Source organism: Hemiscyllium ocellatum, chromosome 11, assembly GCF_020745735.1.
Source record: "Hemiscyllium ocellatum isolate sHemOce1 chromosome 11, sHemOce1.pat.X.cur, whole genome shotgun sequence".
Classification (NCBI taxonomy): Eukaryota; Metazoa; Chordata; class Chondrichthyes; order Orectolobiformes; family Hemiscylliidae; genus Hemiscyllium; species Hemiscyllium ocellatum.
The window spans coordinates 39,598,032-39,624,735 of NC_083411.1; positions in this window are offsets into that span (position 1 = coordinate 39,598,032).

Below are 26,704 nucleotides of genomic sequence, written 5' to 3' on the forward strand. Positions count from 1 at the left end.
AGACAGTGCAGAACTCCCTCAGTACTGACCTTCTGACAATGCAGCAATGCCTCAATACTGACCCTCTGACAGTGCAGCACTCCCTCAATGATGATCCTGTGACAGTGTGGCACTACCTCACTACTGATCCGCCGACAATGCAGCGCTCCCACTGTACTGAACCTCTGACAGTGCAGCACCCCCTCAGTACTGACCGTCTGATAGTGCAGCGCTCCCACAGATATGACCCTCTGACAGTGCAGCGCTCCCTCAGTACTGACCCTCTGGCTGTGCAGAAAACACTCTGTCCTGACCCTCTGGTAGTGCAGAACTCCCTTAGTACTGACGCTCTGTTGGTGCAGCCCTCCCTCAGTACTGATGATGTGACAGTGCAAGGCTCCATCTGTACTAACCTACTGACAGTGCGAAACTCCCTCAGTACTGACCCTCTGACAGTGGTGCAGTACCTCAGTACTGACCCTCTGACAGTGCAGCTCTCCAAAAGTACTGACCCTCTGACAGTGCAGCATCCCCTCAGTACTGACCATCTGACAGTGCAGCACTCCATCAGCACTGACCCTCTGACAGTGCAGCTCTCACTCAGTTGACCCACTGACAGTGCAACGTTCCCTCAATACTGATCTTCTGACAGTGCGACCCGCGCTTAGTACTGGCCCTTTTTTAGTGGTGCACTCCCTCAGTACTGACCCTCTGACAGTGCAGCTCTCCCTCAGTACTGACTCTCTGAGAGTGCAGCACTCCCTCAGTACTGACCCTCTGACAGTGCAGCACTGCCTCAATATTGACACTCTGACAGTGCAGTACACCTTGTGTACTGACACTCGGACAGTGCAGAACACCCTCAGTACTGACCTTCTGACAATGCAGCGATGCCTCAATACTGACCCTCTGACAGTGCAGCACTCCCTCAATGATGATCCTGTGACAGTGTGGCACTACCTCACTACTGATCCGCGGACAATGCAGTGCTCCCACTGTAATGACCCTCTGACAGTGCAGCACCCCCTCAGTACTGACCGTCTGATAGAGGGTCATATCTGTGGGAGCGCTGCACTATCAGACGGTCAGTACTGAGGGGGTGCTGCACTGTCAGAGGGTCATTACAGTGGGAGCACTGCATTGTCCGCGGATCAGTAGTGAGGTAGTGCCACACTGTCACAGGATCATCATTGAGGGAGTGCTGCCCTGTCAGAGGGTCAGTATTGAGGCATTGCTGCATTGTCAGAAGGTCAGTACTGAGGGAGTTCTGCACTGTCCGAGTGTCAGTACACAGGGTGTACTGCACTGTCAGAGTGTCAATACTGAGGCAGTGCTGCACTGTCAGAGGGTCAGTACTGAGGGAGTGCTGCACTCTCAGAGGGTCAGTACATTTGGAGAGCTGCACTGTCAGAGGGTCAGTACTGAGGGAGTTTCGCACTGTCAGTAGGTTAGTACTGATGGAGCCTTGCACTGTCAGAGCATCAGTACTGAGGGAGGGCTGCACCAACAGAGCGTCGGTACTAAGGGAGTTCTGCACTACCAGAGGGTCAGGACAGAGTGTTTTCTGCACAGCCAGAGGGTCAGTACTGAGGGAGCGCTGCACTGTCAGAGGGTCATATCTGTGGGAGCGCTGCACTGACAGTGCAGCGCTCCCTCAGTACTGACCCTCTGGCTGTGCAGAAAACACTCTGTCCTGACCCTCTGGTAGTGCAGAACTCCCTTAGTACCGACGCTCTGTTGGTGCAGCCCTCCCTCAGTACTGATGCTCTGACAGTGCAAGGCTCCATCAGTACTAACCTACTGACAGTGCGAAAGTCCCTCAGTACTGACCCTCTGACAGTGCAGCTCTCCAAATGTACTGACCCTCTGACAGTGCAGCATCCCCTCAGTACTGACCATCTGACAGTGCAGCACTCCATCAGCACTGACCCTCTGACAGTGCAGCTCTCACTCAGTTGACCCTCTGACAGTGCAACGTTCCCTCAATACTGATCTTCTGACAGTGCGACCCGCCCTTAGTACTGGCCCTTTTTTAGTGGTGCACTCCCTCAGTACTGACCCTCTGACAGAGCAGCTCTCCCTCAGTACTGACCCTCTGAGAGTGCAGCACTCCCTCAGTACTGACCCTCTGACAGTGCAGAAAACCCTCACTCCTGACCCTCTGACACTGCAGCGCTCCCACAGTATTGACCCTCTGACAGTGCAGCGCTCCCTCAGTACTGTCCCTCTGACAGTGCAGCACGCCATCAGTATTGACCCTCTGACAGTGCAGCGCTCCCACAGTACTGACCATCTGGCAGTGCAGCACTCACTCAGTACTGACCCTCTGACAGTGCAGAAAACCCTCACTACTGACCCTCTGACAGTGCAGCAATCCCTCAGTACTGACCCTCTGACAGTGCAGCACTCCCTTCAGTACTGACCCTCTGACAGTGCAGAAAACTCTCAGTCCTGACCCTCTGACACTGCAGCGCTCTCACAGTATTGACCCGCTGACAGTGCAGCACTCCCACAGTACTGACCCTCTGACAGTGCAGCACGCCATCAGTACTGATCCTCTGACAGTGCAGCGCTCACACAGTACTGACCCTCTGGCATTGCAGCACTCCCTCAGTACTGACCCTCTGAAAGTGCAGAACACCCTCAGTACTGACCCTCTGACAGTGCAGCAATCCCTCAGTACTGACCCTCTGACACTGCAGCGCTCTCACAATACTGACCCCCTGACAGTGCAGCACTCCCTCAGTAATGACCCTCTGACAGTGCAGCACTCCATCAGTACTGCTCCTCTGACAGTGCAGCGCTCCCACAGAGCTGACCCTCTGACAGTGCAGCGCTCCCTGAGTACTGACCCTCTGGCAGTGCAGCACTCCCTCAGTACTGACCCTCTGACAGTGCAGAAAACTCTCAGTCCTGACCCTCTGACACTGCAGCGCTCTCACAGTATTGACCCGCTGACAGTGCAGCACTCCCACAGTACTGACCCTCTGACAGTGCAGCACGCCATCAGTACTGATCCTCTGACAGTGCAGCGCTCACACAGTACTGACCCTCTGGCATTGCAGCACTCCCTCAGTACTGACCCTCTGAAAGTGCAGAACACCCTCAGTACTGACCCTCTGACAGTGCAGCAATCCCTCAGTACTGACCCTCTGACACTGCAGCGCTCTCACAATACTGACCCCCTGACAGTGCAGCACTCCCTCAGTACTGACCCTCTGACAGTGCAGCGCACCCTCAGTACTGACCCTCTGACAGTGCAGCGCACCCTCAGTACCGACCCTCTGACATTGTGGCACTCCCTGAGTACTGACCCTCTGACAGTGCCGCACTCCCTCAGTACTGATCCTCTGACAGTGCAGTTCTGCGTCATTACTGACCTTCTAACAGTGCAGCACCCCCTCAGTACTGACCGTCTGATAGTGCAGCGCTCCCACAGATATGACCCTCTGACAGTGCAGCGCTCCCTCAGTACTGACCCTCTGGCTGTGCAGAAAACACTCTGTCCTGACCCTCTGGTAGTGCAGAACTCCCTTAGTACCGACGCTCTGTTGGTGCAGCCCTCCCTCAGTACTGATGCTCTGACAGTGTAAGGCTCCATCAGTACTAACCTACTGACAGTGCGACACTCCTCAGTACTGACCCTCTGACAGTGCAGCGCTACCACAGTACTGACTCTCTGGCAGTGCAGCGCTCCCACAGTACTGACCCTCTGACAGTGCAGCTCTCCCTCAGTACTGACCCTTTTTCAGTGCAGCATTCAATCAGTACTGACACTCTGACAATGCATGATTCCCTCAGTACTGACCCTCTGACAGTGCAGCACTCCCTCTGTCCTGACCCTCGGATAGTGCAGCAATCCCTCAGTACCGACCTCTGACAGTGCAGCACTCTCTCAGTAATGAACCTCTCACAGTGCAGCCCTCCGTAAGTACTGACCCTCTGACAGTGCAGCTTTCCCTCAGGCCTGACCCTCTGACAATGCAGCTCTCCCACTGTACTGATCCTCCGACAATGCAGCTCTCCCACAGTACAGACCCTCTGATAGTGCAGCACTCCCTCAATGCTGACCCTCTAACAGTGCAGCACTCCCTCAGTACTGACCATCTGACAGTGCAGCGCTCCATCTGGACGGACACTCTGACAGCGCGACATTGCCTCTGTACTGACACTCTGACAGTGCAGCACTGCCTCAGTACTGACCATCTGACAGTGCAGCACTCCCTCAGTCCTGACCCTCTGATAGTGCAGCACTTTCTCTGTACTGACCCTCTGACAGTGCAGCACTGCCTCAATACTGACCGTCTAACAGTGCAGCACTGCCTCAGTACTGACCCTTTGACAGTGCAGCACTCCCTCAGTACTGACGCTCTAACAGTACAGCACCCCCACAGTAATGACCGTCTCACAGTGTAGCAATCCCCTGAGTACTGACCCTCTCACAGTGCAGCTCTCCCTCAGTACTGATCCTCCGACAGTGCAGCTCTCCCACTATACAGACCCTCCGACAATGCAGCTCTCCCACAATACAAACCCTCTGACAGTGCAGCATTCCCACAGTACAGAGCATCTGACAGTGCTGCTCTCCCTCAGTACTGACCATCTGACAGTGCAGCTCTCCCTCAGTACTGACCTTCTGACAGTGCAGCACACCCAAAGCACTGACCCTCTGAACAGTGCAGCACACCCACAGCACTGACCCTCTGACAGTGCAGCGCTCCCTCAGTGCCGACTCTCTGACAGTGCGACATTGCATCAATACTGATCCGCTGACAGTGCAGTACTGCCTCAGTTCCAACCCTTTGACAGTGCAGGACTCCCTCAGTACTGACCCTCTGACAGTGCAGCACTCCCACAGTACTGATCCTCTGACAGTGCTGCTCTGCCTCAGTACTGACCCTCTAACAGTGCAGCATCCCCACATTACTGACCGTCTCACACTTTAGCAATCACTGAGTACTGACCCTCTCACAGTGCAGCACTCTCTCAGTACTGACCCTCGGAGAGTGCAGTGCACCCTCAACACTGCCCCTCTAACAGTGCAGCACTCCCACAATCCTGACCGTCTCACAGCATAGCAATCCCTCAATACTGACCCTCTCACTGTGCAGCTCTCCCAGTGTACAGAACCTCTGACAATGCTTTTCTCCCAAAGTTCAGAGCCTCTGCCAGTGCAGCATTCCATAAGTACTGATCCTCTGTCAGTGCAGCTCTCCCAAAAAACAGACCCTATCACAGTGCAGCTCTCCCACTGCATTGACCCTCTGACAGTGCAGCTCTCCCACACTACTGACGCTCTAACAGTGCAGCAATCCCTCAGTACTGACCATCTGACAGCGCAGCTCTCACACAGTGCAGACCCTCTGACAGTGCAGCGCTCCCTCAGTCCTGAATCTCTGACATAGCAGCACTGCCTCTGTACTCACCCTTTTACAGTGCAGCACTCCCTCAGTACTGATCCTCTGACAGTGCAGCACCCCCACAGTACTGACAGTGTCACAGTGAAGCAATCCCTGAGTACTGACCCTCTGACAGTCCAACTCTCCCTCAGTACTCACCATCTGACAGTGCAGCACTCCCTCCGTCCTGATCCTCCGAAAGTGCAGCTCTCCCACTGTACAGACCCTCCGACAATGCAGTTCTCCCAAAATACAAATCCTCTGATAGTGCAGCAATCCCACAGCACAGAGCCTCTGACAGTGCAGCTCTCCCTCAGGACGGATCATCTGACAGTGCAGCACTGCCTCAGTACTGACCCTCTGGCAGTGCAGCTATCCCACAGTATTGACCCTCTGACAGTGCAGCACTCCCTCAGTAATGAACCTCTGTCAGTGCAGCTCTCCCACAGTACAGCCCCTCTGACAGCGCAGCTCTCCCACAGTACTGACCATCTGACAGTGCAGCGCTCCATCTGGAGGGATACTCTGACAGCGCGGCATAGCCTCTGTACTGACACTCTGACAGTGCAGCACTGCCTCAGTACTGACCGTCTAACAATGCAGCACTCCCTCAGTACTGTGCCTCTGACAGTGCAGTGCACCCTCAGTCCTGAATATCTGACATAGCAGCACTGCCTCAGTACTGGCCCTTTGACAGTGCAGCACTCCCTCAGTACTGACCCTCTGAACAGTGCAGCACACCCACAGCACTGACCCTCTGACAGTGCAGCGCTCCCTCAGTGCCGACTCTCTGACAGTGCGACATTGCATCAATACTGAACCTCTGACAGTGCAGCACTGCCTCAGTTCCAACCCTTTGACAGTGCAGGACTCCCTCAGTACTGACCCTCTCACAGTGCAGCTCTCCCTCAGTACTGATCCTCTGACAGTGCAGCACTCCCTCAGTACTGACCCTCTAACAGTGCAGCATCCCCACAGTACTGACCGTCTCACAGTGAAGCAATCCCTGAGTACTGACCCTCTCACAGTGCAACTCTCCCTCAGTACTCACCATCTGACAGTGCAGCACTCCCTCCGTCCTGATCCTCCGAAAGTGCAGCTCTCCCACTGTACAGACCCTCCGACAATGCAGTTCTCCCAAAATACAAATCCTCTGATAGTGCAGCAATCCCACAGCACAGAGCCTCTGACAGTGCAGCTCTCCCTCAGGACGGATCATCTGACAGTGCAGCACTCCCTCAGTACTGACCTTCTGACAGTGCAGCTCTCCCTCAGTACTGATCCTCTGACAGTGCAGCACTCCCTCAGTACTGACCCTCTAACAGTGCAGCATCCCCACAGTACTGACCGTCTCACAGTGAAGCAATCCCTGAGTACTGACCCTCTCACAGTGCAACTCTCCCTCAGTACTCACCATCTGACAGTGCAGCACTCCCTCCGTCCTGATCCTCCGAAAGTGCAGCTCTCCCACTGTACAGACCCTCCGACAATGCAGTTCTCCCAAAATACAAATCCTCTGATAGTGCAGCAATCCCACAGCACAGAGCCTCTGACAGTGCAGCTCTCCCTCAGGACGGATCATCTGACAGTGCAGCACTCCCTCAGTACTGACCTTCTGACAGTGCAGCACTGCCTCAGTACTGACCCTCTGGCAGTGCAGCTATCCCACAGTATTGACCCTCTGACAGTGCAGCACTCCCTCAGTAATGAACCTCTGTCAGTGCAGCTCTCCCACAGTACAGCCCCTCTGACAGCGCAGCTCTCCCACAGTACAGACCCTCTGACCGTGCAGCACTCGCTCAGTACTGACCATCTGACAGTGCAGCGCTCCATCTGGACGGATACTCTGACAGCACGGCATAGCCTCTGTACTGACACTCTGACAGTGCAGCACTGCCTCAGTACTGACCGTCTAACAATGCAGCACTCCCTCAGTACTGTGCCTCTGACAGTGCAGTGCACCCTCAGTCCTGAATATCTGACATAGCAGCACTGCCTCAGTACTGGCCCTTTGACAGTGCAGCACTCCCTCAGTACTGACCCTCTGACAGTGCAGCACCCCCACAGTACTGACCGTCTCACAGTGTAGCAATCCCTGAGTACTGACCCTCTCACAGTGGAGCTCTCCCTCAGTACTGATCCTCCGACAGTGCAGCTCTCCCACTATACAGACCCTCCGACAATGCAGCTCTCCCACAATACAAACCCTCTGATAGCGCAGCTCTCCAACAGTACTGACCATCTGACAGTGCAGCGCTCCATCTGGACAGATACTCTGACAGCGCGACATTGCCTCTGTACTGACACTCTGACAGTGCAGCACTGCCTCAGTACTGACCGTCTAACAGTGCAGCACTCCCTCAGTACTGTGCCTCTGACAGTGCAGCTCTCCCTCAGTACTGATCCTCTGACAGTGCAGCATTCCCACAGTACAGAGCTTCTGACAGTGCAGCTCTCCCTCAGTACTGACCATCTGACAGTGCAGCTCTCCCTCAGTACTGACCTTCTGACAGTGCAGCACTGCCTCAGTACTGACCCTCTGAACAGTGCAGCACGCCCACAGCACTGACCCTCTGAACAGTGCAGCATACCCACAGCACTGACCCTCTGACAGTGCAGCGCTCCTCAGTGCCGACTCTCTGACAGTGCGACATTGCCTCAGTACTGAACCTCTGACAGTGCAGCACTGCCTCAGTGCTGACCCTTTGACAGTGCAGGACTCCCTCAGGACTGACCCTCTGACAGTGCAGCACGCCCTCACTACTGATCCTCTGACAGTGCTGCTCTGCCTCAGTACTGACCCTCGAACAGTGCAGCATCCCCACATTACTGAACGTCTCACACTTTAGCAATCACTGAGTACTGACCCTCTCACAGTGCAGCACTCTCTCAGTACTGACCCTCTGAGAGTGCAGTGCACCCTCAACACTGCCCCTCTAACAGTGCAGCACTCCCACAATCCTGACCGTCTCACAGAATAGCAATCCCTCAGTACTGACCCTCTCACAGTGCAGCTCTCCCAGTGTACAGAACCTCTGACAATGCTTTTCTCCCAAAGTTCAGAGCCTCTGCCAGTGCAGCATTCCATAAGTACTGATCCTCTGTCAGTGCAGCTCTCCCAAAGAACAGACCCTCTCACAGTGCAGCTCTCCCACTGCATTGACCCTCTGACAGTGCAGCCCTCCCACACTACTGACGCTCTAACAGTGCAGCACTCCCTCAGTACTGACCATCTGACAGCGCAGCTCTCACACAGTGCAGACCCTCTGACAGTGCAGCGCTCCCTCAGTCCTGAATCTCTGACATAGCAGCACTGCCTCTGTACTCACACTTTTACAGTGCAGCACTCCCTCAGTACTGATCCTCTGACAGTGCAGCACTGCCTCAGTAATGACCCTCTAACAGTGCAGCACCCCCACAGTACTGACCGTCTCACAGTGAAGCAATCCCTGAGTACTGACCCTCTCACAGTGCAACTCTCCCTCAGTACTCACCATCTGACAGTGCAGCACTCCCTCCGTGCTGATCCTCCGAAAGTGCAGCTCACCCACTATACACACCCTCCGACAATGCAGCTCTCCCAAAATACAAACCCTCTGATAGTGCAGCAATCCCACAGCACAGAGCTTCTGACAGTTCAGCTCTCCCTCAGGACTGATCATCTGGCAGTGCAGCACTCCCTCAGCACTGACCTTCTGACAGTGCCGCACTGCCTCAGTACTGACCCTCTGACAGTGCAGCACACCCACAGCACTGACCCTCTGACAGTGCAGCGCTCCCTCATTACCGACTCTCTGACAGTGCGACATTGCCTCAGTACTGAACCTCTGACAGTGCAGCTCTGCCTCAGTACTGACTCTCGAACAGTGCAGCACCCCACATTACTGACCGTCTCACACTTTAGCAATCACTGAGTACTGACCCGCTCACACCACAGCACCCCCACAGTACTGACCGTCTCACAGTGAAGCAATCCCTGAGTACTGACCCTCTCACAGTGCAACTCTCCCTCAGTACTCACCATTTGACAGTGCAGCACTCCCTCCGTACTGATCCTCCGAAAGTGCAGCTCTCCCACTATACAGACCCTCTGACAATGCAGCTCTCCCACAATACAAACCCTCTAATAGTGCAGCAATCCCACAGCACAGAGCCTCTGACAGTGCAGCTCTCCCTCAGGACTGATCATCTGACAGAGCAGCACTCCCTCAGTACTGACCTTCTGACAGTGCAGCACTGCCTCAGTACTGACCCTCTGACAGTGCAGCACACCCACAGCACTGACCCTCTGACAGTGCAGCGCTCCCTCATTACCGACTCTGTGACAGTGCGACATTGCCTCAGTACTGAAACTCTGACAGTGCAGCACTGCCTCAGTACTGACCCTTTGACAGTGCAGGACTCCCTCAGTACTGGCCCACTGACAGTGCAGCACTCCCTCAGCACTGATCCTCTGACAGTGCAGCTCTGCCTCAGTACTGACCCTCGAACAGTGCAGCACCCCCACATTACTGACCGTGTCACACTATAGCAATCACTGAGTACTGACCCGCTCACAGTGCAGCACTCTCTCAGTACTGACCCTCTGAGAGTGCAGTGCACCCTCAGTACTGCCCTCTAACAGTGCAGCTCTCCCACAGTCCTGACCGTCTCACAGCATAGCATCCCTCAGTACTGACCCTCTCACAGTGCAGCTCTCCCAGTGTACAGAACATCCGACAATGCAGCTCTCCCGCAGTTCAGAGCATCTACCAGTGCAGCATTCCCTCAGTACTGACCCTCTGTCAGTGCAGCTCTCCCAAAGAACAGACCCTCTCACAGTGCAGCACTCCCACAGTATTGACCCTCTGACAGTGCAGCACTCCCTCAGTAATGAACCTCTGTCAGTGCAGCTCTCCTACAGTACAACCCCTCTGAAAGCGCAGCTCCCCACAGTACAGACCCTCTGACAGTGCAGCACTCCCTCAGTACTGACCATCTGACAGTGCAGCGCTCCATCTGGACGGATACTCTGACAGCGCGACATAGCCTCTGTACTGACACTCTGACAGTGCAGCACTTTCTCTGTACTGACCCTCTGACAGTGCAGCACTGCCTCAGTACTGACCGTCTAACAGTGCAGCACTCCCTCAGTACTGTGCCTCTGACAGTGCAGCGCTCCCTCAGTCCAGAATATCTGACATAGCAGCACTGCCTCAGTACTGACCCTTAGACAGTGCAGCACTGCCTCAGTAATGACCCTCTAACAGTGCAGCACTCCCTCAGTACAGTGCCTCTGACAGTGCAGCGCTCCCACAGTACAGCCCCTCTCACAGTGCAGCTTTCCCTCAGTACTCACCATCTGACAGTGCAGCACTCCCTCAGTACTGATCCTCTGACAGTGCAGCTCTGCCTCAGTACTGACCCTCGAACAGTGCCGCACCCCACATTACTGACCGTCTCACACTTTAGCAATCACTGAGTACTGACCCGCTCACACCACAGCACCCCCACAGTACTGACCGTCTCACAGTGAAGCAATCCCTGAGTACTGACCCTCTCACAGTGCAACTCTCCCTCAGTACTCACCATCTGACAGTGCAGCACTCCCTCCGTACTGATCCTCCGAAAGTGCAGCTCTCCCACTATACAGACCCTCCGAAAATGCAGCTCTCCCACAATACAAACCCTCTAATAGTGCAGCAATCCCACAGCACAGAGCCTCTGACAGTGCAGCGCTCCATCTGGACGGATACTCTGACAGCGCGACATAGCCTCTGTACTGACACTCTGACAGTGCAGCACTGCCTCAGTACTGACCCTTTGACAGTGCAACACTCCCTCAGTCCTGACCCTCTGATAGTGCAGCATTCCTCTGTACTGACTCTCTGACAGTGCAGCATTGCCTCAGTACTGACCGTCTAACAATGCAGCACTCCCTCAGTACTGTGCCTCTGACAGTGCAACGCTCCCTCAGTCCTGAATATCTGACATAGCAGCACTGCCTCTGTACTCACTCCCTCAGTACTGATCCTCTGACAGTGCAGCACTGCCTCAGTACTGACCCTCTAACAGTGCAGCATCCCCACAGTACTGACCGTCTCACAGTGAAGCAATCCCTGAGTACTGACCCTCTCACAGTGCAGCTTTCCCTCAGTACTCACCATCTGACAGTGCAGCACTCCCTCCGTACTGATCCTCCGAAAGTGCAGCTCTCCCACTATACAGACCCTCCGACAATGCAGCTCTCCCACAATACAAACCCAATGATAGTGCAGCAATCCCACAGCACAGAGCCTCTGACAGTGCAGCTCTCCCTCATTACCGACTCTCTGACAGTGCAGCATTGCCTCAGTACTGACCATTTGACAGTGCAGGACTCCCTCAGAACTGGCCCTCTGACAGTGCAGCACGCCCTCAGTACTGATCCTCTGACAGTGCAGTTCTGCCTCAGTACTGATCCTCTGACAGTGCAGCACCCCCACATTACTGACCGTCTCACACTTTAGCAATCACTGAGTACTGACCCGCTCACAGTACAGCACTCTCTCAGTCCTGACCCTCTGAGAGTGCAGTGCACCCTCCATACTGCCCCTCTAACAGTGCAGCACTCCCACAGTCCTGACCGTCTCACAGCATAGCAATTCCTCAGTACTGACCCTCTCACAGTGCAGCTCTCAGTGTACAGAACCTCCAACAATGCAGCTCTCCCACAGTTCAGAGCATCTGCCAGTGCAGCACTCCCTCAATACTGACCCTCTCACAGTGCAGCACTCCAACAGTATTGACCCTCTCACAGTGCAGCACTTCCTCAGTAATGAACCTCTGTCAGTGCAGCTCTCCCACAGTACAGCCCCTCTGACAGCGCAGCTCTCCCACAGTACAGACCCTCTGACAGTGCAGCACTCCCTCCGTACTGACCATCTGACAGTGCAGCTCTCACACAGTGCAGACCCTCTGACAGTGCAGCACTCCCTCAGTACTGACCCTCTGACCGGGCATACTTCCCACAATAGTGACACTCTGACAGTGCAGCACTCCCTCAGTACTGACCTTCGGACTGTACGACGTCCCTCAGTACTGACCCTCTGTCAGTGGGGCACTGCCTCAGTACTGACATTCTACCAGTACAGCTCTCCCACAGTACAGACCCTCTGACAGTGTTGCCCTCCCTCAGTACTGAACTTCTGACAGTGCAGCACTGCCTCAGTATTGACCCTCTGACAGTGCAGCACTCCCACAGTACTGACCTTCCGACAGTGCGACACTCCCTCAGTACTAACCCTCTGACAGTGCAGCACTGCCTCTTCACTGACCCATTGACAGTGCAGCACACCCACAGTACTGACCCTCTGACAGTGCAGAACTCCCTCAGTACTGACACTCTGACAGTAGAGCACCCCCTCAAACTGACCCATGGACAGTGCAGCACTCCCTCAGTATTGAATCTTTGACACTGCAGAACTCCCTCAGTACTGACTCTCTGACAGTGCAGAACTCTCTCAGTACTGACCCTCTGACAGTGCAGCACTCCCTCAGTACTAACCCTGTGACAGTGCAGCACTGCCTCAGTCGTGACCCTCTAACAGTGCAACACTCCCACAGTACTGACCGTCTCACAGTGTAGCAATCCCTGATTACTGGCCCTCTCACAGTGCGACACACCCTCAGTCCTGACCCTCTGACAGTGCAGCTCTCCCACAGTACAGACCCTCTGACAGTGCAGCACTCCCTCAATGCTGACCCTGTGACAGAGCAGCACTCCCTCACTACTGACCGTCTGACAGTGCAGCGCTCCCACAGTACTGACCCTCTGAAAGTGCAACGCTCCCACAGTACTGACACACTGACAGAGCAGCACATCCTCAGGACTGACCCTCCGACAATGCAGCTCTCCCACAGTACTGACCCTCTGACAGTGCAGCACTCTCTCAGTACTGTACGTCTGACAGTGCAGCGCTGCCTCAGTACTGACCATCTGTAAGTGCAGCATTCATTCAGTACTGACACTCTGACAATGCGTTATTGCCTCAGTACTGACGTTCGGACAGTGCAGCACTCCCTCAGTCCTGACCCTTTGATAGTGCAGCACTGCCTCAGGACTGACTGTCCTACCGTGCAGCACTCCCTCAGTACTGACCATCTGACAGTGCAGCTCTCCCTCAGTCCTGACTATCTGGCAGTGCAGCTCTCCTAGTGTACAGAGCCTCTGACAGTGCAGCTCTCCCTCTGTACTGACCCTCTGACAGTGCAGCACTCCCTCCATACTGACCATCTGACAGTGCAGCTCTCACACAGTGCAGACCCTCTGACAGTGCAGCACTCCCTCAGTACTGACCCTCTGACCGGGCATACTTCCCACAGTAGTGACACTCTGACAGTGCAGCACTCCCTCAGTACTGACCTTCGGACTGGACGACGTCCCTCAGTACTGACCCTCTGTCAGTGGGGCACTGCCTCAGTACTGACATTCTACCAGTACAGCTCTCCCACAGTACAGACCCTCTGACAGTGTTGCCCTCCCTCAGTACTGAACTTCTGACAGTGCAGCACTGCCTCAGTATTGACCCTCTGACAGTGCAGCACTCCCACAGTACTGACCTTCCGACAGTGCGACATTCCCTCAGTACTAACCCTCTGACAGTGCAGCACTGCCTCTTCACTGACCCACTGACAGTGCAGCACACCCACAGTACTGACCCTCTGACAGTGCAGAACTCCCTCAGTACTGACACTCTGACAGTAGAGCACCCCCTCAAACTGACGCATGGACAGTGCAGCGCTCCCTCAGTATTGAATCTTTGACACTGCAGAACTCCCTCAGTACTGACTCTCTGACAGTGCAGAACTCTCTCAGTACTGACCCTCTGACAGTGCAGCACTCCCTCAGTACTAACCCTGTGACAGTGCAGCACTGCCTCAGTCGTGACCCTCTAACAGTGCAGCACTCCCACAGTATTGACCGTCTCTCAGTGTAGCAATCCCTGAGTACTGACCCGCTCACAGTGCAGCACTCCATCAGTACTGAGCCTCTGAGAGTGCATGCTTCCTCAATACTGACCCTCTAACAGTGCAGCAGTCGCACAGTACTGACCATCCCACAGCGTCGCAATCCCGGAGTACTGACCCTCTCACAGTGCAGCTCTCCCACTGTACAGACCCTCCGACAATGCATCTCTCCAACAGTTCAGACCTTCTGCCAGTGCAGTATTCCCTCAGTACTGACCCTCTGTCAGTGCAGCTCTCCCACAGTACAGACCCTCTGACTGTGCAGCTCTCCCACAGTACAGACCCTCTGACAGTGCAGCACTCCCTCCGTACTGACCATCTGACAGTGCAGCTCTCACACAGTGCAGACCCTCTGACAGTGCAGCACTCCCTCAGTACTGACCCTCTGACCGGGCATACTTCCCACAGTAGTGACACTCTGACAGTGCAGCACTCCCTCAGTACTGACCTTCGGACTGGACGACGTCCCTCAGTACTGACCCTCTGTCAGTGGGGCACTGCCTCAGTACTGACATTCTACCAGTACAGCTCTCCCACAGTACAGACCCTCTGACAGTGTTGCCCTCCCTCAGTACTGAACTTCTGACAGTGCAGCACTGCCTCAGTATTGACCCTCTGACAGTGCAGCACTCCCACAGTACTGACCTTCCGACAGTGCGACACTCCCTCAGTACTAACCCTCTGACAGTGCAGCACTGCCTCTTCACTGACCCATTGACAGTGCAGCACACCCACAGTACTGACCCTCTGACAGTGCAGAACTCCCTCAGTACTGACACTCTGACAGTAGAGCACCCCCTCAAACTGACCCATGGACAGTGCAGCACTCCCTCAGTATTGAATCTTTGACACTGCAGAACTCCCTCAGTACTGACTCTCTGACAGTGCAGAACTCTCTCAGTACTGACCCTCTGACAGTGCAGCACTCCCTCAGTACTAACCCTGTGACAGTGCAGCACTGCCTCAGTCGTGACCCTCTAACAGTGCAACACTCCCACAGTACTGACCGTCTCACAGTGTAGCAATCCCTGATTACTGGCCCTCTCACAGTGCGACACACCCTCAGTCCTGACCCTCTGACAGTGCAGCTCTCCCACAGTACAGACCCTCTGACAGTTCAGCACTCCCTCAATGCTGACCCTGTGACAGAGCAGCACTCCCTCACTACTGACCGTCTGACAGTGCAGCGCTCCCACAGTACTGACCCTCTGAAAGTGCAACGCTCCCACAGTACTGACACACTGACAGAGCAGCACATCCTCAGGACTGACCCTCCGACAATGCAGCTCTCCCACAGTACTGACCCTCTGACAGTGCAGCACTCTCTCAGTACTGTACGTCTGACAGTGCAGCGCTGCCTCAGTACTGACCATCTGTAAGTGCAGCATTCATTCAGTACTGACACTCTGACAATGCGTTATTGCCTCAGTACTGACGTTCGGACAGTGCAGCACTCCCTCAGTCCTGACCCTTTGATAGTGCAGCACTGCCTCAGGACTGACTGTCCTACCGTGCAGCACTCCCTCAGTACTGACCATCTGACAGTGCAGATCTCCCTCAGTCCTGACTATCTGGCAGTGCAGCTCTCCTAGTGTACAGAGCCTCTGACAGTGCAGCTCTCCCACTGTACTGACCCTCTGACAGTGCAGCACTCCCTCCGTACTGACCATCTGACAGTGCAGCTCTCACACAGTGCAGACCCTCTGACAGTGCAGCACTCCCTCAGTACTGACCCTCTGACCGGGCATACTTCCCACAGTAGTGACACTCTGACAGTGCAGCACTCCCTCAGTACTGACCTTCGGACTGGACGACGTCCCTCAGTACTGACCCTCTGTCAGTGGGGCACTGCCTCAGTACTGACATTCTACCAGTACAGCTCTCCCACAGTACAGACCCTCTGACAGTGTTGCCCTCCCTCAGTACTGAACTTCTGACAGTGCAGCACTGCCTCAGTATTGACCCTCTGACAGTGCAGCACTCCCACAGTACTGACCTTCCGACAGTGCGACACTCCCTCAGTACTAACCCTCTGACAGTGCAGCACTGCCTCTTCACTGACCCATTGACAGTGCAGCACACCCACAGTACTGACCCTCTGACAGTGCAGAACTCCCTCAGTACTGACACTCTGACAGTAGAGCACCCCCTCAAACTGACCCATGGACAGTGCAGCACTCCCTCAGTATTGAATCTTTGACACTGCAGAACTCCCTCAGTACTGACTCTCTGACAGTGCAGAACTCTCTCAGTACTGACCCTCTGACAGTGCAGCACTCCCTCAGTACTAACCCTGTGACAGTGCAGCACTGCCTCAGTCGTGACCCTCTAACAGTGCAACACTCCCACAGTACTGACCGTCTCACAGTGTAGCAATCCCTGAGTACAGGCCCTCTCACAGTGCGACACACCCTCAGTCCTGACCCTCTGACAGTGCAGCTCTCCCACAGTACAGACCCTCTGACAGTGCAGCACTCCCTCAATGCTGACCCTGTGACAGAGCAGCACTCCCTCACTACTGACCGTCTGACAGTGCAGCGCTCCCACAGTACTGACCCTCTGAAAGTGCAACGCTCCCACAGTACTGACACACTGACAGAGCAGCACATCCTCAGGACTGACCCTCCGACAATGCAGCTCTCCCACAGTACTGACCCTCTGACAGTGCAGCACTCTCTCAGTACTGTACGTCTGACAGTGCAGCGCTGCCTCAGTACTGACCATCTGTAAGTGCAGCATTCATTCAGTACTGACACTCTGACAATGCGTTATTGCCTCAGTACTGACGTTCGGACAGTGCAGCACTCCCTCAGTCCTGACCCTTTGATAGTGCAGCACTGCCTCAGGACTGACTGTCCTACCGTGCAGCACTCCCTCAGTACTGACCATCTGACAGTGCAGCTCTCCCTCAGTCCTGACTATCTGGCAGTGCAGCTCTCCTAGTGTACAGAGCCTCTGACAGTGCAGCTCTCCCTCTGTACTGACCCTCTGACAGTGCAGCACTCCCTCCATACTGACCATCTGACAGTGCAGCTCTCACACAGTGCAGACCCTCTGACAGTGCAGCACTCCCTCAGTACTGACCCTCTGACCGGGCATACTTCCCACAGTAGTGACACTCTGACAGTGCAGCACTCCCTCAGTACTGACCTTCGGACTGTACGACGTCCCTCAGTACTGACCCTCTGTCAGTGGGGCACTGCCTCAGTACTGACATTCTACCAGTACAGCTCTCCCACAGTACAGACCCTCTGACAGTGTTGCCCTCCCTCAGTACTGAACTTCTGACAGTGCAGCACTGCCTCAGTATTGACCCTCTGACAGTGCAGCACTCCCACAGTACTGACCTTCCGACAGTGCGACATTCCCTCAGTACTAACCCTCTGACAGTGCAGCACTGCCTCTTCACTGACCCACTGACAGTGCAGCACACCCACAGTACTGACCCTCTGACAGTGCAGAACTCCCTCAGTACTGACACTCTGACAGTAGAGCACCCCCTCAAACTGACCCATGGACAGTGCAGCGCTCCCTCAGTATTGAATCTTTGACACTGCAGAACTCCCTCAGTACTGACTCTCTGACAGTGCAGAACTCTCTCAGTACTGACCCTCTGACAGTGCAGCACTCCCTCAGTACTAACCCTGTGACAGTGCAGCACTGCCTCAGTCGTGACCCTCTAACAGTGCAGCACTCCCACAGTATTGACCGTCTCTCAGTGTAGCAATCCCTGAGTACTGACCCGCTCACAGTGCAGCACTCCATCAGTACTGAGCCTCTGAGAGTGCATGCTTCCTCAATACTGACCCTCTAACAGTGCAGCAGTCGCACAGTACTGACCATCCCACAGCGTCGCAATCCCGGAGTACTGACCCTCTCACAGTGCAGCTCTCCCACTGTACAGACCCTCCGACAATGCATCTCTCCAACAGTTCAGACCTTCTGCCAGTGCAGTATTCCCTCAGTACTGACCCTCTGTCAGTGCAGCTCTCCCACAGTACAGACCCTCTGACTGTGCAGCTCTCCCACAGTGCTGACGCTCTGACCGTGCAGAACTCCCTCACTACTGACCCTCTGACAGTCCAGTGCTCCCTCAAACTGACCCATGGACAGTGTAGCGCTCCCTCAGTACTTAATCTCTGACAGTGCCGAACTCTCTCAGTACTGACTCTCTGACAGTGCAGAACTCTCTCAGTAATGACCATCTCACAGTGCAGCTCTCCCTCAGTACTGACCCTGTGACAGTGCAGCTCTCCCTCAGTCCCGACCCTCTATTAGTGCAGCACTCCCACAGTACTGACCGTCTCACAGTGTAGCAATCCCTGAGTACTGACCCTCTCACAGTGCGGCACGCCCTCAGTATTGACCCTCTGACAGTGTAGTGCTCACTCGGCACTGACCCTCTGACAATGCAGTGGTCCCACATTACTGACCCTCTCACAGTGCAACACTCCCACAGTACTGTCCGTTTCACAGTGTAGCAATGCCTGATGATTGACCATCTCACAGTGCAGCTCTCCATTAGTACTGACCATCTGACAGTGCAGCATTCCCTCAGTACTGACACTTTTCAGTGCAGCGCTCCCTCAGTACTGACCCTCTGACAATGCAGCATTCCCTCAGTAATGACCATCTGACAGTGTAGCACTCCCTCAGTCCTGACCTTCTGACAGTTCAGCTCTCCCACAGTACAGACCCTCTGACAGTGCAGCTATCCCACAGTACTAACCCTCTGACAATGCAGCTCTCCCACAGTACAGACCCTCTGGCAGTGCAGCACTCCCTCAATGCTGACCCTGTGACAGTGCAGCTCTTCCACAGTACTGACCCTCTGAGAGTGCAGCACTCTCTCAGTACTGTACCTCTAACAATGCAGCACTGCCTCATTACTGACCCTTTGACAGTGCAGAACTCCCTCACTACTGACCCTCATTCATTCAGTACTGACACTCTGACAATGCGTGAGTGCCTCAGTACTGACGCTCAGACAGTGAAGCACTCCCTCAGTCCTGACCCTCTGATAGTGCAGCATTCATTCAGTACTGACCGTCCTAACGTGCAGCACTCCCTCAGTACTGAACCTCTGACAGTGCAGCACTGCCTCAGTACTGACCCTTTGACAGTGCAGGTCTCGGTCAGTACTGACCCTCTGACAATGCAGCGCTCCCACAGTACTGACCCTCTGACAGTGCAGCACTCCCTCAGTACTGATCCTCTGACAGTGCAGCTCTGCCTCATTACTGACCCTCTGACAGTGCGGAACTCCCTCACTACTGACCCTCTGACAGTCCAGTGCTCCCTCAAACTGCCCCATGGACAGTGCAGCGCTCCGTCAGTACTTAATTTCTGACAGTGCAGCTCTCCCACAGTACAGACCCTCTGACAGTGCAGCTCTCCCACAGTACAGACCTTCTGACAGTGCAGCATTCCCTCAGTACTGACCCTTTGTCAGTGCAGCACCCCCTCAGTACTGACCCTCTGACAATGCAGCATTCCCTCAGTAATGACCATCTGACAGTGTAGCACTCCCTCAGTCCTGACCCTCTGACAGTGCAGCTGTCCCACAGTACAGACCCTCTGACAGTGCAGCTCTCCCACAGTACAGACCCTCTGACAGTGTAGCACTCCCTCAGTCCTGACCCTCTGACAGTGCAGCTCTCCCTCAGTACTGACCCTCTGACAGTGCAGCGCTAACACAGTACTGACCTTCTGACAGTGCAATGCTCCCACAGTACTGACACTCTGACAGAGCAACACAGCCTCAGGACTGACCCTCCGACAATGCAGCTCTCCCACAGTACTGACCCTCTGACAGTGCAGCACACTCTCAGTACTGTACCTCTGACAGTGCAGCACTGCCTCAGTACTGACCATCTGTCAGTGCAGCATTCATTCAGTACTGACACTCTGACAATGCGTGATTGCCTCAGTACTGACCCTCGGATAGTGCAGCACTCCCTCAGTCCTGACCCTTTGATAGTGCAGCACTGCCTCCGTACTGACCGTCCTACCGTGCAGCGCTCCCTCAGTACTGATCATCTGACAGTGCAGCACACACACAGTACTGACCCTCTGACAGTGCAACACTCCCACATTACGGACTCTCTGACAGTGCGACATTGCCTCAGTACTGACCCTCTGACAGTGTAGCACTGCCTCAGTACTGACGCTTTGACAGTGCAGCATGCCCTCAGTAAGGACCCTCTGATAGTGTAGCACTTTCTCTGCACTAACCCTCTAACAGGGCAGCACCCCCACATTACTGACCGTCTCACCGTTTAGCAATCACTGAGTACTGACCCACTCACAGTGCAGCACTCCATCAGTACTGACCATCTGAGAGTGCAATGCTCTCTCAATACTAACCATCTAACAGTGTAGCACTCGCACAGTGCTGACTGTCCCACAGTGTCGCAATCCCGGAGTACTGACCCTCTCACAGTGCAGCTCTCCCACTGTACAGACCCTCGAAAATGCAGCTCTCCGACAGTTCTGACCCTCTGCCAGTGCAGTATTCCCTCAGTACTGACCCTCTCTCAGTGCAACTCTCCCACAGTACAGACCCTCTGACTGTGCAGCTCTCCCACAGTGCTGACCCTCTGACCGCGCAGCACTCCCTCAGTACTGACCGTCTGACAGTGCAGCGCTCCCACCGTTCAGACCCTCCGACAATGCGGCTCTCCCTCAGTACTGACCCTCCGACAATGCAGCTCTCACACAGTACAGACCCTCTGACAGTGCAGCAATCACTCAGGACTGACCCTCTGACAGTGCAGCGCTGCCTCAGTAATGATCCTCTGACAGTGCAGAACTCCCTCAGTACTGACCCTCTGACAGTCCAGCGCTCCCTCAAACTGACCCATGGACAGTGCAGCGCTCCCTCAGTACTGAATCTCTGACAGTGCAGAACTCCCTCAGTACTGACTCTCTGACAGTGCAGAACTCTCTCATTATTGACCCTCTGACAGTGCAGCACTCCCTCAGTACTGACCCTGTGGAAGTGAGCACTGCCTCAGTCGTGACCCTCTAACAGTGCAACACTCCCACAGTACTGACCGTCTCACAGTGTAGCAATCCCTGAATACTGGCCCTCTCACAGTGCGACACACCCTCAGTCCTGACCCTCTGACAGTGCAGCGCCCCCTCGGCACTGGCCCTCTGACAGTGCGGCGCTCCCTCAGTACAGACCCTCTGACAGTGCAGTAGTCCCACAGTACTGACCCACTCACAGTGCAACACTCCCACAGTACAGTCCGTTTCACAGTGCAGCAATGCCTGAGTATTGACCATCTCACAGTGCAGCTCTCCCATAGTACTGACCCTCTGACAATGCGGCATTCCCTCAGTAATGACCATCTGACAGTGTAGCACTCCCTCAGTCCTGACCCTCTGACAGTGCAGCTCTCCCACAGTACAGACCCTCTGACAGTGCAGCACTCCCTCAATGCTGACCCTGTGACAGAGCAGCACTCCCTCACTACTGACCGTCTGACAGTGCAGCGCTCCCACAGTACTGACCCTCTGAAAGTGCAACGCTCCCACAGTACTGACACACTGACAGAGCAGCACATCCTCAGGACTGACCCTCCGACAATGCAGCTCTCCCACAGTACTGACCCTCTGACAGTGCAGCACTCTCTCAGTACTGTACGTCTGACAGTGCAGCGCTGCCTCAGTACTGACCATCTGTCAGTGCAGCATTCATTCAGTATTGACACTCTGACAATGCGTTATTGCCTCAGTACTGACGTTCGGACAGTGCAGCACTCCCTCAGACCTGACCCTTTGATAGTGCAGCACTGCCTCAGGACTGACCGTCCTACCGTGCAGCACTCCCTCAGTCCTGACCATCTGGCAGTGCAGCTCTCCCAGTGTACAGACCCTCTGACATTGCAGCGCTCCCTCCGTACAGACTCTCTGACAGTGTGACATTGCCTCTGTACTGACCCTCTGACAGAGCAGCACTGCCTCAGTACTGACCCTTTGAGAGTGCAGCACTCCCTCTACACTGACCCTCTGACAGTGCAGCACTCCCTCAGTACTGATCCTCTGACAGTGCAGTTCTGCGTCAGTACTGACCCTCTAACAGTGCAGCACCCCCACAGAACTGACCGTCTCACAGTGTAGCACTCTCTCAGGACCGTACCTCTGACAGTGCAGCTCTCCCTTAGTACTGACCCTCTGTCGGTGCAGCATTCATTCAGTACTGACACTCTGACAATGCATGATTCCCTCAGTACTGACACTCTAACAGTGCAGCGCTCCCTCTGTCCTGACCCTCTGATAGTGCAGCACTGCCTCAGTACTCACCGTCTAAAAGTGCAGCACTCCCTCAGTACTTACCTCTGACAGTGCAGCACTTCGTAAGCCATGACTCTCTGACAGTGCAGCACTCCCTCAAACTGACCCTTGGACAGTGCAGAACTCTTTCAGTAACGATCCTCTGACAGTGTACCTCTCCCTCAGGCCTGACCCTCTGACAATGCAGCTCTCCCACATTACTGACCCTCCGACAATGCAGCTCTCCCACAGTACAGACACTCTGATAGTGCAGCACTCCCTCAATGCTGACCCTCTGACAGTGCAGCACTCCCTTAGTACTTACCCTCAGTGCAGCTCACCCACAATACAAACTCTCTGATAGTGCAGCATTCCCACAGTACAGAGCCTCTGAAGGTGCAGCTCTCCCTCAGTACTGACCATCTGACAGTGCAGCAGTCCCTCAGTACTGACCCTCTGGCAGTGCAGCACACCCACAGCACTGAAACTCTGACAGTGCAGCGCTCCCTCAGTACCAACTCTCTGACAGTGCGACATTGCCTCAGTACTGAACCTCTGACAGTGCAGCACTCCCTCAGTACTGACACTTTGACAGTGCAGGACTCCCTCAGTACTGACCCTCCAACAGTGCAGCACCCCCACATTACTGACCGTCTCACACTTTAGCAATCACTGAGTACTGACCCTCTCACAGTGCAGCACATCCACAGTCCTGACCGTCACACAGCGTAGCAATCTCTCAGTACTGACCCTCTCACAGTGCAGCTCTCCCAGTGTACAGAAACTCCGACAACGCAGATATCCCACAGTTCAGAGCCTCTGCCAGTGCTGACCCTCTGTCACTGTCGCTCTCCCAAAGAACAGACCCTCTCACAGTGCAGCACTCCCACAGTACACACCCTCTAACAGTGCAGCACTCCCACAGTACTGTCCCTCTGACACTGCAGTGCTGCCTCCGTACAGACTCTCTGACAGTGCGACATTGCCTCTGTCCTGACCCTCTGACAGTGCAGCACTGCGTCAGTACTGACCCTTTGAGAGTGCAGCACTCCCTCTGTACTGACCCTCTGACAGTGCAGCACTCCCTCAGTACTGATCATCTGACAGTACAGTTCTGCGTCAGTACTGGCCCTCTAACAGTGCAGCACCCCCACAGAACTGACCGTCTCACAGTGTAGCTCTCTCTCAGGACTGTACCTCTGACAGTGCAGCTCTCCCTCAGTACTGACCCTCTGTCGGTGCAGCATTCATTCAGTACTGACACTCTGACAATGCATGATTCCCCCAGTACTGACACTCTAACAGTGCAGCACTCCCTCTGTCCTGACCCTCTGATAGTGCAGCACTGCCTCAGTACTAACCGTCTAACACTGCAGCCCTCCCTCAGTACTGACCTCTGACAGTGCAGCATTCTCTCAGTACTGAACCTCTCACAGTGTAGCCCTCCGTAAGTACTGACTCTCTGACAGTGCAGCGCTCCCTCAAACTGACCCTTGGACAGTGCAAAACTCCCTCAGTACCGACCCTCTGACAGTGCACTTCTCCCTCAGGCCTGACCCTCTGACAATGCCGCTCTCCCACAGTACTGACCCTCCGACAATGCAGCTCTCCCACAGTACAGACCCTCTGATAGTGCAGCACTCCCTCAATGCCGACCCTCTGACAGTGCAGCACTCCCTTAGTACTGACCTTCTGACAGTGCAGCACTGTAGGGCCTCCCTCCCATCCTCCTCTTCTAACCTAACTTTAAAGTCCACAGGTAAGCGACTCAGTGTTATTGACTCCGTGTTCTTGTTTTGGAGACAAAGTGGACAGTCATGGCAGCGCAGGCAGCGGAATGTTCCTCCTGCAGGATGTTTGAGGGAGGGGTGACCACCGATACTCCTGCCGACTTCGTCTGCAGGAAATGCAGTCAGATCCTGCTCCTCACCAAACGAGTTAGGGAACTGGAACTGGAGTTGGATGAACTGAGGATTATTCGAGAGGCTGAGAGGGTGATTGATAGAAGCTACAGGGACATAGTTACGCCCGAGAACAGAAGTAGCTGGGTAACAGTTAGAGGTGGGAAGGGGAAGAAGCAGGCAGTGCAGGGTTCCCCTGTGGTCGTTCCCCTAAACAATAAGTATACAGCTTTGGAAACTGTTGGAGGGGACAGCCTTACAGGTGTAAGCTGCAGTGACGGGGTCTGTGGCGTGAGGTGTGGCTCTGAGACTCAGAAGGGAAAGGGGAGAGGAGGAGAGCGCTAGTTATAGGAGACTCTCTAGTTAGGGGGACGGACAGGCGGTTCTGTGGACATGGGCAAGACTCTCGGATGGTTTGTTGCCTCCCGGGTGCCAGGGTCCGAGACGTCTCGGACCGTGTCTTCAGAATCCTTAAGGGGGAGGGTGTGCAGCCAGAAGTCGTGGTACAGATTGGCACCAACGACATAGGTAGGAAGAGGGGTGGGGAGGTCATTCAAGAGCTCAGGGAGTTAGGCTGGAAGCTAAAAGCTAGGACAGACAGAGTTGTCATCTCTGGGTTGTTGCCGGTACCACGTGACAGTGAGGCAAGGAATAGGGAGAGAGTGCAGTTGAACATGTGGCTGCAAGGATGCTGTAGGTGGGAGGGCTTCAGGTATTTGGACAATTTGACTGCATTCTGGGGAAGGTCTGTACAAACAGGACGGGTTGCACCTGAACCAGAAGGGCACCAATATCCTGGGGGGTAGGTTTGCTAGCACTCTTCGTGGGGGGGTTAAACTAATTTGGCAGGGGGATGGGATCCGGACTTGTAGTCCAGCAAGTAAGCTAGCTGTTTGTCAGGATGTCCAAGAATGTAGGGAGGCTGTGGAGAAGGTAGCACTGACAGGGAATACTTGCAGACACAGAGATGGGCTCAAGTGCGTTTACTTCAACGCAAGGAGTATCAGAAATAAGGTGGGTGAACTTAAGGCATGGATCGGTACTTGGGACTATGATGTTGTGGCCATCACGGAAACGTGGATAGATGAGGGACAGGAATGATTGTTGGAGGTTCCTGGTTACAGATGTTTCAGTAAGATTAGGGAGGGTGGTAAAAAAGGAGGGGGGCTGGCATTGTTAATTAGAAATGGTATAACGGCTGCAGAAAGTAAGTTTGAGGGGGATCTGCCTTTGGAGGTAGTATGGGCTGAAGTCAGAAATAGGAAAGGTGCAGTTAGCTTGTTGGGTGTTTACTATAGGCCCCCCAATAGCAGCAGAGATGTGGAGAAACAGATTGGGAAACAGATTTTGGAAAGGTGCAGAAGCCACAGGGTCGTAGTCATGGGCGACTTCAACTTCCCAAATATTCATAGGAAGCTCTTTAGATCAAGTAGATTGGATGGGGCGGTGTTTGTGCAGTGTGTCCAGGAAGTATTTCTAACTCAGTATGTAGATTGTCCAACCAGAGGGGAGGCCATATTGGATTTGGTACTCGGTAATGAACCGGGACAAGTGATGGACTTGTTAGTGGGTGAACATTTTGGTGACGGTGACCACAATTCTGTGACTTTCACCTTGGTTATGGAGAGAGATAGGTGCGCACAACAGGGTAGATTTTACAATTGGGGGAAGGGAAATTACGATGCTGTAAGACAGGATTTGAGGAGCATAAGTTGGGCGCATAGGCTGTCAGGGAAGGATGTGGTGGAAATGTGGAACTTTTTCAAGAAGCAGATATGTATGTCTTTGATATGTATGTACCTATCAGGCAAGAAAGAAATGGTCGTGTGAGGGAGCCTTGGTTGACGAGGGAGGTTGAATGTCTAGTAAAGAGGAAGAAGGAGGCTTACATAAGGTTGAGGAAACAGGGTTCAGACAGGGCAGTGGAGGGATACAGGATAGCCAGAAGGGACCTGAAGAAAGGGATTAGGAGAGCTAAGAGAGGGCATGACAAATCCTTGGCGGATAGGATCAAGTATAACCCCAAGGCATTTTATGCATATGTGAGAAACATGAGAATGATGAGAACGAAGGTAGGTCCGAACAAGGACAGTGGTGGGAGATTGTGTATTGAGTCGGAAGAGATTGGAGAGGTATTGAATGAGTACTTTTCTTCAG